We start from the raw sequence: 19,531 nt of genomic DNA, 5'->3' as shown, positions 1-19,531 counted from the left end.
AATGTTGTAACATTATGTAAACAAAAAAAAAATAATATTAATGTAAATTAGTGTGGCGCTACACATTAGTTGATGTAAAGGGATACTATTTTAATACTTACACAATTTGTGTACATTTTATGAAGGTAATATGAATACACACAAACATTATTCATATAATATTGTTTTTTGTTTTTTTTAATTGGAATAATAGCACCACACTGATATACATTAATTAAATGTGGGGACACATAGAGTGTTGGCAGTTGTTTCCTAGATACTAATTTTAGATCAATTGGGTGATAGCGCATAAGTAAGCCTTGCTCTTTCTTTAAAAAGAAAAAAAAAACACTCTAATGCTCCTATTACTGATATCAACATGACATGTAAGGAACTGGTGCAGATCGTATTAGACAGCTTGTCAGGCTACATTATGCTACAGAAAAATGGCAACCGATAGCAGCTCACTGCGACCAAGACTAAACCAGTAATGTAAGATGGCTTCAGCTCTGCTCTCCACCCACAGAAGTCCCTCAGACGCGTTTCGACCCCTAGTGAGATTAATCGTTGGGGCAAGTATGTATTATTACAGTATTATGTAATAATTGTGTATCCCTTTCATATGCACAGGTGCCACTTATATTTAAATATGTCTTATTTACATAAAGAACTGCTATTGCATTGTGGAATTTTCGAGAAGTAATCCCATTGTACCTTCTCAAAAACTTCAGAATTAAAAACTGTTACTTTTTTTCAGCACCAACAACATATAATAGTAAGAAACAAAGCTATAAAGAATCTAATGTTCATTTACAATAATTATCACACAGTTTCCACTGATGCATACAAAGTGAGTGTGAATTGCAGGAGGGGCAAAAGACCATAGTCATTACTATGCTTGAATAAAATAATTTCCCTTTTCTTCTGTTTTAAACAACCATTTGGTAGACTAGGTCCCATAAAATAGGGGGTTTAATGATTTCCAGTGATTGTATCTGATTACATCTCCCTTTTCCTGCTGCAAACTAAGCTAATCATGTCAAGAAAATTTTGTCCTAATCAAGCAAAATTTCAGAAAGCACCCTCCCTTCTTACAGATTATGAATTTTCGCCTTTCAGAATAGCTTTGTGCCTCTGCATCTGTGTTGAATGGACATCGTAGCTTCCAGGTGAGTGTGAAATGTCTTATTCTTTCCCAGCATCTTTTCTGTGCCACCAGTCTTCCCAGCAACCCAGCAACGTACAGGCATTATGAATATATTGTAATACAGCAAGCAACCAAAAATATACTTCATTAGAAGTGAGGCAAAACGCAGCCAATTTCCGCTAGAGCCACTTGTGTTTTGCAGAGTGGTTACAAAAACCTGTAGCCATTTCACCTTGTCTTTTTCTTTGATTAAACCCACTTGGGTAGGGATCAGTGCCCAAGATGAGCTGCAAATATAATTAAAGAGTTTCTGATACACTGGTGCCAAAAAAAAAAGATTTCAAATTTTGTGAAGTTGTAATTTGGAGCGATTGTTCAGTAAGTATATGGATTAATAAAAACCTCTCCAATTAAACTACATGTATTATGCAGTTGGAATTGCTGGGTTTTATGTAAGGTCGAAAACAACCTGATTCAAGGGAATTAGAGTAAAGCCTCAGATGAAAATAAAATATACATCATTAAAATGTATTTTTGATACAGTACTAAAAGTAGATGTTTTAGCAACTTTACAAATGTGCATGGATATGTTCCTGGCATGCCACAATATAGTAAACATTTTCAAAACAAGCTGTACCTTATGAAAAGGAATGGAACTCTGAAAGCTGTTCCTAAAAAAGCAGGCATGGGGCAAAAAACAAGTTACCAGTATTGAATAGAAGATATCCGAAATTCTAGTGCTCAAAGATGCAATACCTTGCAAGTAATGCTTAGTGCATTGAAGCCCTCATCAGATGGGCTAATCTTAAAAAAAAAAAACACACACAGAAGGGTGCAAACCACCATCAGCATTTATTGGATCTAAAACAATTGCATACTCACAAGCACATGTAAAAACAGGTGTATCGAACTACAACTCCTGCCGTAGGTAACGTCATCTATTCATGAACTGAGTGGTTAGCTCTGAGAAAGGGGGTCATCCCCGAAACACACCAGCTTTCCAACTGCTCGGTTCATTTTATTTGAATAAAGGATCTTTTATTAAGGATTTTACACTATGTGGAGCAATTTACTCCTATTATTAATACGAGTCTTGGCCCTATACCTATCTGTAGTGGATAAAGTCAAACCAATAGGGGATTGCTGTAGGAGGACCTTCTACTTATCTCTCTTGGGGGATTCAGAGGAATCCTGGTTGTTATACAACAAAAACGAGATTGACCATTCTTCACAGGGGGTCATGTCTTTTTGGTAAACCTTGCATGCGAGTGGTTGGTGACAAATCAGCTATCCTTGGAAATTTCTGTTTCATCACAGCCTTTGGGAACTATCTTCTTCTGATTCGTTTTCCACTTTGGACATTTTTTTGTATTACCACTATTTATGTATTTCAGAATTTATGTACGTGCTGCTCTTTATGCACAGTATTTTTGAACTGCCTAACATCAGGGTATTAGTGTTCAGCTGCTACATTTATTTGCACTTTATATTCTTAGTGCAAAACTCTGCTTTTAAGTTATTGGCCATAAAAGGGGTATGGGGACTCGGGTACTGCTCTGAGGGACATGAATCAGTGAAAAAATGTTTTAGAAAAGTACTGGTTTTAAAGCAGCAGTCATTTTTCATTGTTAGTACAAATAGGAATGCTGCGTTCATCTAGAATTCGGTGCTTGTGTAATCAAGTATGGCTCCTCCAATAACGCCGTGACGTCACGCCGCCGGAGCAACGTGGAGCTCCGGCGGCCATCTTTAATTCAGGACGGTTAGTCCCAATACCTATGCTACACACAGTCACTTTACTTTGGATGTATGTTATTTTACCTGGATACCTGTTATCATTACCTGGATGCTTTTACCCTAAATAAACAAGCCTTACTACACTATGAGGATTTCTCTACTTTAACTCCCCTGGGGAGGATTAATTTACAGATAACCCAGCATCCAGTCTCCAGAGAGGGAGCCCCTGTATACCTGGTGAGCTGACCCGCCAATCCCTTAAAGGGATCTCTGGCACCCTTCCGGTTCACATCAGAAGCCCTAGGATCCATACCTATCCAGTGAGGGATTTAACCCTATTCCTGCCCAGATTTGGATGACCTTGATGACATCAGGATTTTAATATACAAATGCGCATTTCATTATGCGTTCCGGTGAGTACGCATTTCTCCCATACCTGATTACACAAGCACAGAATTCTAGATGAACGCAGGATTCCTATTTGTACCAACAGTCACTTTATGAACTATTTATATATTTTAATTTAATTTAATTTATATTTGATTGATTTTGATACGTTTATGTATCTATTTTTAGTGCTGCACTTTATTTTATCTTGTCTGTTTGAGGTTTATTGGTTACCTTAAGTGCTCAGTGGCTATTTATACTTTTAAGTGCGCTCGCAATTATCTTCTGTTAGTCATTTTTCATTGCTTAAAGTAAAAAAATATGAAACATTTCTTTAAATATCATGCCTGGGGTGCCCCCTTAAACAACTGCAAAGTTGCACATTTTTGCAATGTATAGAACCTGCTGCAGTGTGGGATCCCCCTTAATCCTTACCACACCCTTTAGGTATGGTAGGAAAGTTAGGAGGGACCGCCTTTAGGCCTGATAGGGCTTTTAAGGTGAATTGCTCCACCAAAAAATGGGGGGCAAAAACGTGGGGTTCCCTCCAAATTCCTACTGGATCCTAGATCTGAGAACAGGCCCATGCCACCGCTTGCTCCGCCCAATTGTTTACATGTGACCAGCAACTGTCAGACCTGTCATATTGCGACAGGTGCAGAGGAGTCAGCGGGCACAGGTTTTTATTTTTGGTGAGTCGACATCGTGGGGACAACACTGGACGCCATGATTGACAATGGATTACTCGATGTTACCCTTTTTTTTGCTTTTTTTTTAACCCCTTACTCATTCACAAAGGGAGCAGCATCAGGGTTCCCCCTTTTTTAAAGGGGTACACTGATAACCCCCTGCCCACAGACCCCCACAAACAGGGTTGTGGGGAAGAGGCCTTTGTCCCCTTTGGCATGGGGATACCATCCCCATGCCGAAGGCACATGGCCTGGTAAGCCGAAGGGAGGCCCTGCGAGGCTTGTACTCGGATCAAGGGTTTGGTAGTAATTTAGGGGGACCCCACGCTTTTTTCCCCATTTTTGGAGGTGGAGTTTTCCTTAAAACTCCTACCAGGCTGGTAAGGCTTTTAGGGGGAACCCCACGCACTCCCCCCCATTTTTGGGAGGTGGGGTTCCCCTTAAAAGTCCTTCTTTAAATTTTTTTACTGCAGTTCCCAATTTCAAAGTTCTCAATTCAACTTCCAAATTTTCAGTTTAGAAATCCAAATGCCGTGTTCCAAACACTAAGTTCCAGATTTCAGATTCTAAACACCAAATTCCCATTTATAAATTCCCAATTCAAAGTTCCAAATTCTGAATTCCAAATTTTGAGTTCCAAATTCCAAGTTCCAAAATTCAGTTTCCTAATTCAAATTCAAAGTTCCCCAATTCCAAATTCCAAGTTCTAAGTTCTAAACTCCAAAAGCTGAGTTTTCAGATCCAAATTCTGAGTTCAGAATGCCAAATGCTGTGTTCCAAATATAAGTTCTGAATTTTGAATTCAAAATCCTCTTTATGAATATCGAATTCCAGATTTCAAATTAAGAATACCAATTTACAAATTCACTGCTCCAAATTTCAAGTTCAGAGCTCCAAATTCCATTTTCCTGGTTCTGATTCTCAAATTCTGAGTTACAAATTTCAAATTCTGATATCATCATTCAAAATTCAGAGTTTCAAATTCCAGGTCAGCATTTTAAATTGTGAGTTCAAGTTCAAAATTCCATGTTCCCAGTTCTGAGTTCCAAATTCTGAGTTTTCAATTCCATGATTCTGAGTTCTGAGTTCAGAATTTCAAATTCCAATCTCGGAATTCCACGGTCTAAACTCCACATTTCAAGTTCCAAATTCTAAATTCTGAATTCCAAGATGCGAGGTCTAAAATCCCAAGTTTTGAATTCTGAGTTTCATATTCCAAATTCAAAGTTCCAAATTCTGAATTCAGTTCCAAATTCACTGCTATGAATTCCTAATTCCGAGTTCCAGTTCTTAATTTCCAAGCTCTGAATTCCAAGTTCTAGTTCATAAATTAAAAGCTCTGAATTTCAAGTTCCTGTTTCCAAATTCCAAGTTCTGAATTTTGATTTCCACATTTTAAATTTCAAATTCTAAATACAGAGTTCGGAATTCTGAATTCCAAATTCTGAATTCTGAATTCCAAATTCCAGAAGCTGAGTTCCACATTTCAAATTTAGAGTTTTGAATTCCAAATTCTGATTTCAAAATTGCAAGTCCAGAATTCCTGAGTTTGGATTTTCAAATTCTAAATTTCAAATTGCAAGTTTAAAGTTCTGAAATCTAATTTCCAAGTTCCAAATTCTGAGTTCAGAATTCCAAATTTTAGGTTCTGATTGCTGAATAATTAATTCAGTGTTTCAAATTCCAAATTCTGAGTTCTACATTCCAAATTCTGACTTTGAATTACAAATTTTGAGTTTGGAGTCCTGAATCAAAAATTCCAAATTCCAGGTTCTGAATTTTGGGTTCCAAATTCCGAAATCCAAGTTTCAAGTGCTAACCTTGAGCTCCAGGCAAGTGACTTTGTCACTATTCCTAGGTTGAGATGATGCCATAAATCTGCTGCAGGAAGAAAAAAAAGAAGGTTCAATGCTAAACAGCCTAAACTCCCCCCCCCCCAGTCCCATCTCTGTGGCTGATGAGCTGCCAGTGTCCACGCAGCCAGTGCAGCAGTCCAGTGATTTGAAGTCCCCACTCTTCTCCCCCTTCTTTCAAAAATCCCCGAACCACTGAACCAGCTGCATGAGCAATGACAGCTCATTACCCATGGAGTGAGGAATGGAGGGGTGGGGACGGTGTAGGGCATTAGTTTACCTTTTAATTTTTGATAAAAAGCTGAACTTACACTTTAAGTTCTCATATATTGTATGCCAATGACTAGTTTTCACCCTTTTTACTTTAAAGATTTCAAGATATTTCTTGGTTTTAGAATTTTGGAAATGTCCTCGATTTACTCGAAATGTCCTTGATTTACTGGAAATAGTACAATATACTCTCCCTTGGAAGTTGAAAATTTAATTCAGAAAGCGATATCTTTTTTGTCTTATTAATTTTGTTCCTTTTTTTTTATAAAGAAAATGTCCAGAACACTAGAATTCCATCTTGCCTCAACACAACAAATGTAGATTTGTATACCTATTGGACACTCCATCCTCAGTCCAGTGAGCTCTCTCCCACTGCTGTACCTGTCTCGCAGACAGCACAGGGGACCAGGAGTTTTGTAGCTGGGTGGGTAGAGCCTAATGAAGATTTAGATCCCTATCAGGTCCACTCCCTTTGTGACTGACATCAGGCAGTGGGTGAATTCCTCAGCCAATAGAGAATTTGCTTTCAATCACAGGCAGATAATGGACCTGATGGGGAACTAGTCCCTCAGTTTCACTATTAGGCTCCATGAACAGTCAGCATGGTTGCTAGCAGTCTGTCAGCAGTCAAACCAACAAGATCCTTGAAAACCAGTGGCACTTGGGCAGGGTAGGGGGTAGTGGCAGCAAATATGCTGCTCTGCTATATATCAAGCAGAGACAGGCACTCTGACTGTTTATGAATACCAACCTAGAGTGGGTCTCAGCTATCTCCAAATTTTTCCACAAACTGGAGGTAATTCTTTTTGAGTTTAGGGCATCCATAATGCCAATTTGTAAATGGAGCTAATAGGCTTCATGCACATGGCCATACAGAAGTCATACAGTGTGCAGAGCCTGGAAGTCATACAGTGTGCAGAGCCTGCATATTTTCTCTCCTGGAACCCGGAGCCCCTAGACAGCTGTCAATTGAGATAACATTATTATTATTATACAGGATTTACATAGTGCCAACAGTTTGTGCAGCGCTTTACAATATAAGGGAGACAGTACAATTACAATACTTTCAGTACAGAAGGAATGTGAGGGCCCTACTCTTGGAGCTTACAATCTAGGGGAGGTGATACAAAAGGTGATAGCTGCAGGGGATGATCTGGTGGAGGTGATTCAAGTACAGTTCTTAGGTGGAGGTGGGGTAGGCTTCCCTGAAGAAGTGAGTTTTCAAAGATTGCCTAAAGGCAGACAGGGTGAGGGCTGACCGTACATGCTATGGTAGAGAGTTCCAGAGGATGGGAGAGGCTCTGGAGTAGTCCTGGAGGCGAGTGTGGGAGGAGGTGATGAGGGAGCTAGAGAGGAGGAAATCATGGGAGGAACGGAGTGGGCAATTTGGGCGGTATCTGTGGATGAGGTTGGCGATGTAGCTAGGGGCAGTATTGTGGATGGCTTTGTAAGCTGTGGTTAATATTTTGAATTTTATACATTGGGTTAGTGGAAGCCAGTGAAGGGATTGGCAGAGAGGGGCAGCAGTCACTGATCGGTTGGTAAGGTGTATGAGTCTAACAGCAGCATTCATAAGACTGAAGGGGGGATAGCCTGTGTAACGGTAGACCAGTGAGGAGGGAGTTGCAGTAATCGAGGCGGGATATAACCAAGGTGTGGATAAGTTGTTTGCTAGTGTAATTGGTCAGGAAGGGGCGGATTTTGGAAATGTTCCGGAGGTTGAGGCGGCAGGATTTAGCCAGTGAGTGGATGTAAGGCCCAAAGGAGAGATCAGAGTCTAGGATTACGCCTAGCACCCTGGCATGAGGGGAAGGACCAATGTTTGTGCTGTTGATCTTAATGGTCAAGTCATGAGTGGGGGACCGAGGAGGAGGAAATATTACAAGCTCAGTTTTTGAAAGATTGAGTTTAAGGTAGTGATGTGACATCCATGCTGATATGTCGCTTAGTAGATTTGTGATATGTGAGGAGATTGTCAGGGTGAGCTTGGGAGTGGAGAGATAGATCTGGGTGTCATCAGCATAGAGGTGGTATTGGAAGCCATGGGAGGTTATCAGTTGGCCCAGGGAGGAGGTATAGAGAGAGAAAAGGAGGGGCCCAAGAACAGAACCTTGGGGTACCCCAACAGAAAGAGGAAGTGGAGCGGAGGAGGAGGCGTTGTATGTGACACTGAAAGTGCGCTGAGAAAGGTAAGAGGAGAACCAGGAGAGAGCAGAGTCACGGAGGCCGATGGAGTAAATTTTGCTGAGGAGGAGCGGGTGGTCAACTGTATCAAAGGCAGCGGAAAGGTCAAGGAGTATAGAGTAATGGCCGTTGGTTTTAGCAGTTAGTAGGTCATTAGTGAGTTTTAGTAGGGCAGTTTCTGTGGAATGCTGTGGGCAGAAGCCAGACTGTCGGGGATCAAGAAGGTTGTTGTCAGTGAGGTAGCAGTTCATACGGTTGTGAACAAGGCGCTCGAGAAGCTTGGAGGCAAACGGGAGCAGGGAGAGGGGTCTTAAGTTATTCAAACAGGTGGGGTCCAGTGAGGCTTTTTTGAGGATGGGGCTAACCAGTGCATGTTTGAGTGGGGAGGGAAAGGTGCCCATGGAGAGTGAGAGATTGAAGATGTGGGTTAGAGAGTTTAGGATAGAGCAGGACGGAGGCTGCAACAGTCGTGAGGGGACAGGATCCAGGGGACAGGTGGTGAAGTGGGCCTTGGAAAGGAGTTCGGTAACTTCCTTGGTGGTAACAGGGTCAAAGGAGGAGAGTGTTGAGTTTGGTGTTGGGCCTGGTATGTTGGTTAGAGGAGGAAGCTTGACACTGGAGATCTCATCACGAATTGTATCGATATTCTTGAAGTGACTGGCAATCTCCTGTGCAGTAAGTAAGTTGGTGGGTGGAGGCAGTGGAGGGTGGAGTAAGGAATTAAGGGTAGAGAAGAGTTGACGAGGATTAGATGAGAGGGTCTTGATGAGATTGTTATAGTATTTTTGCTTAGCAGCGTGGAGGCTGGAGTTGTATTTGAGAAGAGAGGATTTGTAGAGGGTAAAGTCTTTCAGGGATTTAGTTTTTCGCCATGCTCGCTCAAGAGTGCTGCTGCTTCCCTTGAGACTTCTGGTGTCATCTGTTTGCCAGGGTTGTGACAGGTAAGGCCTGATTCTGCGTGTAGAAAGAGGAGCAAGAGCGTCCAGGGAGGATGATAGTTAATTGTTGTAGGCAGATGTGGCCAGTTCTGGGCAGGACAGGGGTGCAATTTCATCATAGAGGCACTCAGTAGCAGAGTGAAGAAGGTTGGTGCTAAGGTGATGGAGGTTTCTACAGGTAACGGTTTGCTGGTTGGAGGCATGGGAGGTAGGAGGCAGGGAGAGTGTGAAGCTGATAAAGTTGTGATCAGAGAGAGGAAAAGGGGTGTTAGAGAGGTTATAGGGAGTGCATAGGTGGGTGAATACAAGGTCAAGGGTGTTGCCAACATAGAAGATGCAGCAATATACAGTTACATAGTAAGTCTGGCTGAAAAAAAAGACTCAAGTACATTTGGTTCAACCGTAAAAGGGGAAAGGAAATTTATATCCTATACCCACAGTTGATCCAGAGGAAGGCAAAAAAAACCCAGCAAAAAATGGTCCAATTTGCCTCTGCAGGGGAAAAAAATCCTTCATGATCCCCCAAGATTCAATCGGATATTCCCTGGATTAACTTTACCTATAAATGCTAGTATCCAGTTATATTATGTGTATCTAGGAAAGAATCCAGGCATTTTTTTAAAGCAATCTACTGACCTGGCCAGAACCAGCTTTAGAGTCAATCTATTCCACATTTTCACAGTTCTTACTATGAAGAAACATTTCTGTATTTGGAGATTAAATCTCTTTTCCTTCAGGCATAAAGAGTGCCCCCTTGTCCTCTGTGATGACCTTAAGGTGAATAACTCTACATCGAGTTCACTATATGGACCACTTATGAATTTATACATGTTGATCATATCCCCCCTTAATCTCCTCTTCTCAAGAGAGAATAAATTCAGTTCCTCTAATCTTTCCTGCTGAGCTCCTACATGCCTCTTATCAGTTTGGTTGCCCTTCTCTGCATTTTCTCCAGTTCCCCAGTATGCTTTTTGGGAATTGTTGCCCAAAGCTGAACTGCATATTCCAGATGAGGTATTACTAATGATTTGTACATTAGGGGTAAAATTACAGGTATATACTCTTTTGCCAAAAGTATTGGGATGCCTTCTTTTACACACACATGAATTTTAATGACATCCCAGTCTTAGTCCATAGTGTTCAGTATTGAGTTGGCCCACCCTTTGCAAATATAACAACTTCAACTCTTCTGGGAAAGATGTCCACAAGGTTTAGGAGTGTGTCTATGGGAATGTCTGACCATTCTTCCAGAAGCGCATTTGTGAAGTCAGGCACCGATGTCGGGCGAGAAGGCCTGACTCGCAGTCTCCGCTCTAATTCATCCCAAAGGTGTTCTATTGGGTTGAGGTCAGGACTCTGTGCAGGCCAGTCAAGTTCCTGCACCCCAAACCCGCTCATCCATGTATTTATGTACCGCTTTGTGGTGCCTTGCTTTGTGCACCGGTGTACAGCCATGTTGGAACAGGAAGGGGCCATCCCCAAACTGTTGCCACAAAGTTGAGAGCATGAAATTGTCCAAAATGTCTTGGAATGTTGATGCCTTAAGAGTTACCTTCACTGGAACTAAGGGGCCAAGCCCAACCCCTGAAAAGCAACACCACATCATAATCCCAACTCCACCAAACTTTAAACTTGGCACAATCCAGTCAGGCAAGTACTGTTCTCCTACAACCGCCAAACCCAGACACGTCTATCGGATTACCAGACAGAGAAGTGTGATTCATCACTCCAGAGAACATGTCTCCACTGCTCTAGAGTCCAGTGGCAGCATGCTTTACACCACTGCCTCTGACGCTTTGCGTTGAACTTGGTGATGTAAGGCTTGGATGCAGCTGCTCGACCATGGAAACCCATTCCATTAAGCTCTCTGTGCACTGTTGTTGTGCTAATTTGAAGGCCACACAAAGTTTAGAGGTTTTTAGCTATTGAATCTGCAGACAGTTGGCGACTTCTGCGCACTTTGCGCTTCAGCAGGTGCTGACCCCGCTCTGTCATTTTACGTGGCCTACCACTTCGTGGATGATTTGCTATTGTTCCTGGTTACTTCCACTTTGTTATAATAACACTAACAGTTGACCTTGGAATATTTAGTAGCCAGGAAATGTCACTGATGGGCTTATTGCACAGGTGGCAACCTATCTTGGTACCATGCTTGAGTTCACTGAGCTCTAGAGAGCAACCCATTCTTTCACAAATGTTTGTAGAAGTGGTCTGCATGCCTAAGTGCTTTATTTTATACACCTGTTGCCATGGAGGTGATTAGAACACTTGAATTTAATGATTTGGAGGGGTGTCCCAATACTTTTGGCAATATAATGTATCTTGCTCTCTGGAGTCTATACCTCTTTTAAAACAAAAGGGGATTTTGCTTGCTTTAGAAGACGCAGCTTGGCATTGCATGCCATTATTAACCTCCCTGGCGGTATTCCTGAGTGTAGCTTGGGGTAAAGTTTCAGTACCACAAGCGGTAACCTCTAGCTACACTCAGGAATACCCTGCAGTGCTGCTCCAGGATCTGTTCTTCACTTACCTTGTCCTGCGCTCCCACGATGTCCCTCTTGCAGTGTCCCCTGTAATGTCCTCCGGCGGATGCCGGCATCTGTCTTCTGGGTTCTGTCCCCTGTAACGTCAGGACGTAAGGGGGACAGAACTGGCGGGAAATTTGAAAGTTGTAAAACTGACATTCACTAATTTCACTAAGATCACATAGTTAAACATTACTGTAGCAAACCATTTCACATATATTTTGTCCCTAGTGCTTTGTCCTGTGTCCTGGCTGCATTTTTACTGTTCTTTCTGCCTGGAAACTGAGAAAAGTCCATGGCATCCAAAAAGCGTCCCTTTAAGTCAAAAGCAGTTTTAGACCAGCTAGAGAACAGCGATAGTAAATTAGAACCACTTGCAGAATTGAGTGATAATGATTCGTGGGGAAATTTGTCATCGGACACTGAAAACGATTTTGTGACTTTGCTCAGTGATGTGCGAACTTTGAGCTATATTTCAAATTTCAGTGTTTTTGATTTGATTATATTATTTAATTACATTTATTATTATTAAATTATTATTTTTATGATTATTTATTAAAATATAATTTATGATTTCGTGTTTCAAATTTTAACATACCCGGGATGTTTACTAGACTCTTGTTCGGACAGATTTCAGTAAGTTATTCCTAAAAATTACAGGCCTACAATAAAAAAAATACATATTTCCATGCAAAAAAATGTACCGCTTTGAGAACAGAAATACTGACATAATCAGACCGCTAGGGAGGCTATGTTTATGATCTACCAGAATACCCAGATCCTTCTCCACCATTGATTCCCCCATGTGTACTTCCCCTAGTATGTATGATGCATGCATATTCTTAACCCCCGATTGCATAACTATACATTTCCCAACATTAAACCTCTTTTACCACATAGTTGCCCAATTAAACAGTGTATTGGGGTTGGCTTGTAAGTTGGAGACATCTTGTAAGTACATTATTCAACTGCACAGCTTGGTGTCATTTGCAAAGACTGAAATATTACTTTTAATCCCAGACCCTATATCATTTATAAATATATTAAAAAGTAAGGGTCCCAGCACTAAACCTTGAGGTAGACCATTAACAACCCTAGACCATTCAGAGTTCAATTGTGCCTGGGGGTTGTGTAAAACACATGCACACAGACTGACAGCTCTGAATAAAAATATAGTTATTAGCTTTGGGATCTGGGCTAAATTCAATAAAAAATAGTTCCTGACAACGACCTCCTCCTCTATTGAGAAATGTTCTTTCATTGCTTTTACTGCCTGCAACATGATCTGTGAATAGGGGGGAGAATTTTGTGACTCATCAAACTCTCTGCAATATATAGAAAATAATGAAACATCTTTTCTGTGTTCTGGAAGTTCAGAGACAAGAAGAGGGTGGGGCATCTCTACATTGAGGATTTCCATCCAGCTGCCTGCATAATGTGCGACAAACTTCATTACAGGTAAGTTAGATCTGTAGAGCTAAAATTTATTTTTCCCTAAATTGAATCTTTAATTCTTTTATATTTGAAATGAAGAAGAATTGGCATTTCTGGAAGGTTAAACAGTGATTCACATATATGACTATGTTGTATATTGGTCCCAATTCTTTTGTCCCAAACTTCCTATCATTTTCTGGTGGGTTTCCATGGCATTCCCTGGGTCTTGTGAGTAGTCTCACCTGTTAGGAAAGCTGGAGCACCGTATTGAAGTGCAGGATTTAAGAGGACACCGTGGTGTTTCAGGGCAGCTAATATATAAATGGACTTTCAGCATCTTTAGTGCCTGCTTTAAGAGTTATTGCTAGTCTGAAAAAGTGATATTTGAGTCGGTCATGTGCCCAAGTAACATTGAAATCAATGGTTGAACTAAAGGGGTTCGAAGCTGATACTTTGCCTGTATCCCTATTTGTCTTTAATTAGGCTCTGCCCTGGTCTACAGAAGCATAATTTAAAACAGATCTCCAGGCAAATATAAAATGCAAATTCAACCAGTTATGTATTTTACATCAAAGTGGTTGTAAATCTCGGACATGTAATCTGAACAAAGCACGCATTTCTGTAGTGTTTACCCGCCTCTCTCCAAAGCACTAAGTGCCATTTCTCTCTGCTGTCTACTTCTGCTACAGGGGTGGGAGGATATTGTAATCATGGATAGGATTAAATATATGGGAATGTGTAAATGCATTTTAAATAACAAAGATTGGTATATTCCCATCCCTGGTATAAATTTAGAAAGAGAGAATGCACGTCTATTTGCCAGTATAGATCAGGCCTATCACATCATATTATTAATAAGGAAAAGGTTTGAGGGTTATGCATCCCTGAATTCTAGTGTTTTATGCCCTCCCAAAGATTCATAATTCAATTAAAGACCCACCACAGCTGTCCTACAAATTCAGGGATAGGATCCTTGACTAAAAAAATCTTGTGAATATATAGATAAAACTATCCAGCCCTTTGTAATAAATCCACTTTCCTACGTGAGGGACACGTTGCACCTCTTGACACTTTTACATGACTTGACCATTCCCTTGGATACCATTCTTCTTACCCTTGATATTGAAGCCCTTTATTCTTCAATTCCACACTCTAAGGGACTCCATGTCATTAAAAAGACGCTGGGCAGTAGAGCAATGGACAAACAGAAACAAAGTCAGTTTATCATTGATTTTTTGGAATTTTGTTGACCCATAATAAGATCCAATTTGGCGATAAAGCATTCTTCCAGGCCCAAGGCATGGCTATGGGCACTAAATGTGCCCCAGCATATGCAAATATATATCTGGGGGACTGGGAATCATGGCTTTTTGGAGGGGGGTTATCATCGGTGTGCCTGTCCAGAATTTTATCCTGGCACAGGTACATTGACGACGTTCTTATACTTTGGACTGGGACAGTGGAACAGGCCCAACAGTTTGTGAGTGGGCTCATCCTCAATCCTTATAATCCAAAACTCACTAATGAGTATAACATCAAGGAAGTGCAATTTTTGGATTTTGAGGTTGAACTGGATGGCAATGGAGGTGTCAAAACAAAACTGTACATGAAGCCCACAGCTACAAACAATTTATTGGATGCCATGAGTTTTCATCCCCTCCTGTTAGTCTAGGATATCCTGGTTGGTTAATATCTGAGGGCGCGAAGAAATTGCTTGGATCCCTCAGATTTTTGAAGAAGAGGCATCTAAATTATGTGAGAGATTTTCACAATGGGGATATAAAAAGAAATGGCTTACTAAGGCATATCAAAGAGCAAGGAATCCCGACAGTGAGAAATTAATTTTTGGCCACAAGGAAAGAACTTTTGAATCTCAGGAGGTGATTACGCTGAATATACAGTATACCGAAATGTCAGAAAGTGTAAAAAATATTTGTGCCGAACATTGGCATTTACTAAAGGAAGACCCTTAAAAAGTATGTGAGGGATTACCCCAATATAATCTATAGAAAGACCACGTCTTTGGCCCCTTTTTGGTTGAGGGGGAAAGACTGGTCTTGCTAACGGGAAGGACCCTCAGGTGCAGAGAGAGAGCCAAATGCAGCACAGCAGGGGTCGCATATGTTATCCTCTGAGCCTGCAGGTCCTTCTACATCGGCAAGACCATTCAAACAATCTGGAAGAGATTTCAGGATCATTTATATAAGATCTCCACATATCATCTTAAAGTGGTTGTACACCCAAAACAATCAAAATTTAAATGACCAGTCTACCTCACACAGCATAGCAGCAGAAGTAATCTGTCCCTAGTCTGGCCAGGAAAGGAGCAGCCAGTCATCTGAAATCCTCTCTGCTTTCCTACAGTGAAAAAACTGGAAACATGAAAAAAAATTGTGTTGCCCCTCTCCTGTGACTGACAGATGAATTAGGAGTCTCATGCATGAACATGAGAGAAGGGGGCGTGTGTCCAGCAGCCATCCACACAGATCACTCCTGAAACAGTCAAGCTCAGCTCCAGCCTGAGGAGATTTTGAAAGCAGTTAACTCCTTAAGCACTGGGCGGCATTTTAGGCACAGGAGACTGCAAACTTTCATAGGCTGGAGGGAGCTGAGCAACTGTTGGGAATTATTCAGAGAAGAAAAGAGGAGGGGGATACATCAGGTCATCATTATCAATGGAGGGGAGCCAAATAGCTTCACACAGATTTAACCCCACAGCTGCCGGGAAGAGAGCCAAGCAGGAGGATCACAATTAACCCCTCAAGAGCCGGACACATACTGTAATGCCCTACTTTCAAGTAGTGCCTACTAGTTATACAGTAAGAGTGCCCAGTTAATTTGGGAGCAATCTGTGTGGATGGCTGAAGGACACACGCCCCCTTCTCTCATGTTCATGCATCAGACTCCTAATTAGTCCGTCAGTCACAGGAGAGGGGGTGTGGCGACACAATTGTTTTTCATGTGTTGGGTTTTTTCACTGTAGGAATGCAGAGAGGATGACTGGCTGCTCCTTTCCTGGCCTCCTTTCGTAGGAACATAAGACTTCTGCTGCTGTGCAAGGTTTACAACCACTTTAAGTTTCCATTGGCAATACATGTATGTCTGGAACATAATAGAAGCCCCAAATCCCTTAAATTCTGGGTTTTGGAAGTTATCCCCCAAGACACTTGAGGGGGGAGGGGGGGTTCAATAAATTTGTACTCCAACATGAAGCAAGGTGGATATGGGAGCTCGAAGCCACCAAACCCCTCGGGCTTAATGATAGCCTAAGCTTTGTCCCATTCTTAACAACTTGATGTGTCTTTATCCTCCTCTTTTTTAATTTTTTATTTATTTATTTTTATTATTTCAATATTTTTTTCTCTAACATTTATAATATGTGGGTTACCCATGGCTTAGTCCAATGGGGTTTATGTTTTCTTTTTTTTGTATACATATGGTTTGGATTAAGTGTAATATAAAGTTAATAGGTCTTTTCACATATTTGGAACTACCCTTGTTTGTTCCTTATGACTGATTTTAGTTCTTTGATTGGCTTGCCATGAATTGGGGCCCAATAATTGACACTCATTACATTCCATAATTGAATAGGTCCTATAATGTGAAATGTTCTATGTTTTATAGTAATTATAAATGTGGATATTGTAGCGGCCACTAGATGGAACCCGAGAGGTTTTTGCTACTTTAGCTTCACTGTTTAACAGGTAAAAAGTTTTGGGCATAAAATTAGCTAATCTTACATAATTTTGGGGTGCTGAAAACGAAAATGACCCTAAAAAATGTTGATTGGCTCTAGTTTCCATGATATATTCACCCATCTAATGACGTAAGCCATTCAAAATTATGATGCAACTTCAGCTGCATATTGCGCAATTGATACTGGTGACCAATAGAAAATTGCATGTATACTGAGATGATGCAATATTAGCCTTTAATTGCATCACTTCACTGCATAAAAGCTGCAGTATCTGTAGCTGATTGTAGTTCGACAGCGTCTTTACATTTCGTTTTATGCTTATATAGGCTACTCAGTAATGCCTCGAACTTGTGTGAATAAAGCAGATAATTTCTGCTATATCTGCGGTGAAATAACTTTTATCTCACAAAAAAGGAGGATAACAGGAATGATTAAGAAAGCCTACAACTTGTATTTTGGCTGCAAGATAGGAGACCAGGACAAGAGCTGGTCCACAAGACCACATATATGCTGCAATTCTTGTGGGACGGCACTGGAGCAATGGTTGAACTTTCGCTGTGCCAATGATTTGGAGAGAGCCAACAGATCATGTTAGTAATTGTTACTTTTGTATGGTGCCTCCAATTGTAAAAGGGCTAAATAAGAAGAAAAAGTTATCTGTGCACTATCCAAATATTCCATCGGCAATACGTCCAGTTCCTCATGGAGAGGGGCTACCAATTCCTAAAGCACCAGAATCCTTCGTGGTTGAGTCAAGTGAGGAAGAACCTGAAGCGTGTAGTCACGTGCAGTTGTAAGAGATAGCCCTTTCCTCGAATACAAGAGAAAAGCCAAGAGAAGCAAAACCGACACAAACTGAAGACAAAACTAGTGAGAATCCTAAGTATTAAAATGATTCAACTTAGCTTATGGCTATAATTTTTCTTGGTAATCCTATGCAATATATTATGCCATTTAGGCTTTGTTATGTAGTCAATATCACTTGCTTTATATTTGTGGAAAGACATCTATCTATATAATTATTGTGCATTATGTAGTCATTACGCTTATAGTAGAAAACTTTCCGTTTACAGAAAAACTAGAGCCAATTGACAAATTTCATTGTTATTTTTGAACTCAGAATGTGAAATTCATTAAGAAATGGATCCTTTTGTTTCCAAAACTGGCAAAAAATAAACATTTGTTGAACAGTGTTATCTTTTGTTATCTCTGGGCATTTTTTTGTCTTTAGATGGTGCCTGCTGTACTGCACATGCGCGTGACGTCACTACATACGTTACATAGGGGCCCGGTCCATGAGGCATGCCAAGCAAACCGGAGTCTATCTCTGAGGCTTTGTGAGTCTGTGAAAAAAACTTTTTCATCTCTGAGTTGTACAAGGATATACAGGACAAATGGCTGCAAATAAACAGGTACATCTTATGTAGGAGGATATTTTGCATCTCTGTGTATCACCTGAGGATAGTCAATTCACTGGTTATAGGTAAGAGTTTACCACCACTTTAGGGAAGATCAATAAAGTTATCTACAGAACTAGTCTAAACATATAAATGTCTCGATATAATTTTGTAAATCCATTCATATCGTCCATGCATAGCTGATTCTAAAGTGACAGCACTCTGAGCCACTCAGGACTCCATTGTGTTGCATAGTGCTGTGATTCTGTTGGTTTAAAGCAACATTCAGTATAATGCTGCTTCTTAATTGTGCAATCTTAGCCTGGGAAAGGTCCTGGACCGGGCTGGATTACTTATCTGTAGTGTAGCATGCAAGGAGGTTTAAGATTTGGTGGTGTCTTCTGGCATTAATGTATGGATCACCAGACTGGCTGAACAGAATAACTAATTTATAAGCAGGTAAAACAGTTTATGTATATGTACAGTATTCTATATATTCAGCTGCTTGAAATACAGCTTTATATGTAGAAGCAGGCTGCCCTCACTTTGTTACTCTACAAAATTTTTTCTTGCTGTTGAAAATTAAAATTTATGGGGAAGGCAGTCCATTTTCTATTGTTTTTTTTATATCAGTTCAGATTGTTAAGAAAATACAGCAAAACATATCCAGGTCATAATGTCTTCTCTTAATGTCATAATGGCTTCTCTGAATTCCTAAATAAGAGATATAAAATGATAAGAGGAGTTACATGTCATCATTTTTATACTGAAAATAATCTCTACATCACCTCGTTGTATGAGTCATTGCAGGTGGATTTATTTGCAAAAGATCCTCTGCTCACAATCTGGTAAATGTGTATGGTATAGTCATTATGTCTCACTCAATGTCTTTGTATAAAAACCTGTATGGGTTGCATTTCATTCCATAGCTTTAACTATGTGAACAGCCCCAGTGATAGAAATAGCTATGAATGGTCTGCTTGGTGTCTATATTTATAGTTCCCCCTCTTAGTCATACCTCACTGCTGACAGTGCCAACAAATGGGAATGTCTATACAAGAAGTCATAAGGAGCACAACTGCCCAAAAAATCTATGCATTCAGGCTTAATTATTTCAATAAAGGTCTCTGTCACATTACAGAAGATGAAAAAGAAAAATCCTGTTGAATTATACATACATTATACTTTACAATATTTTGTGCTATTTGTCCATATTTATGTAAGCGTTTACTATTACTATAGCTAATAAACTAGGCCCTGCAAGGCTTCATAATGTACAAGAAAGCATATTTAT

At 40.5% G+C, this 19,531-nt stretch overlaps 1 long non-coding RNA gene across 1 annotated transcript; it reads left to right on the top strand.

Annotated features, from left to right (window-relative positions):
• Positions 1-1,075: 1,075 nt before the first annotated feature.
• On the top strand, positions 1,076-18,245 carry LOC149467651 (uncharacterized). Its single transcript, XR_016311889.1, has 3 exons — positions 1,076-1,148; positions 13,082-13,167; positions 18,072-18,245. It is a non-coding gene; the product is annotated as an uncharacterized LOC149467651 (long non-coding RNA).
• Positions 18,246-19,531: the final 1,286 nt, after the last annotated feature.

Source organism: Staurois parvus, unplaced genomic scaffold, assembly GCF_062004578.1.
Source record: "Staurois parvus isolate SC_StPar_1 unplaced genomic scaffold, SC_StPar_1.0 ptg000104l, whole genome shotgun sequence".
Lineage (NCBI taxonomy): Eukaryota > Metazoa > Chordata > Amphibia > Anura > Ranidae > Staurois > Staurois parvus.
The sequence above is the reverse complement of the archived record's forward strand: the minus strand, read 5'-3'. Positions and strand labels throughout refer to the sequence as shown.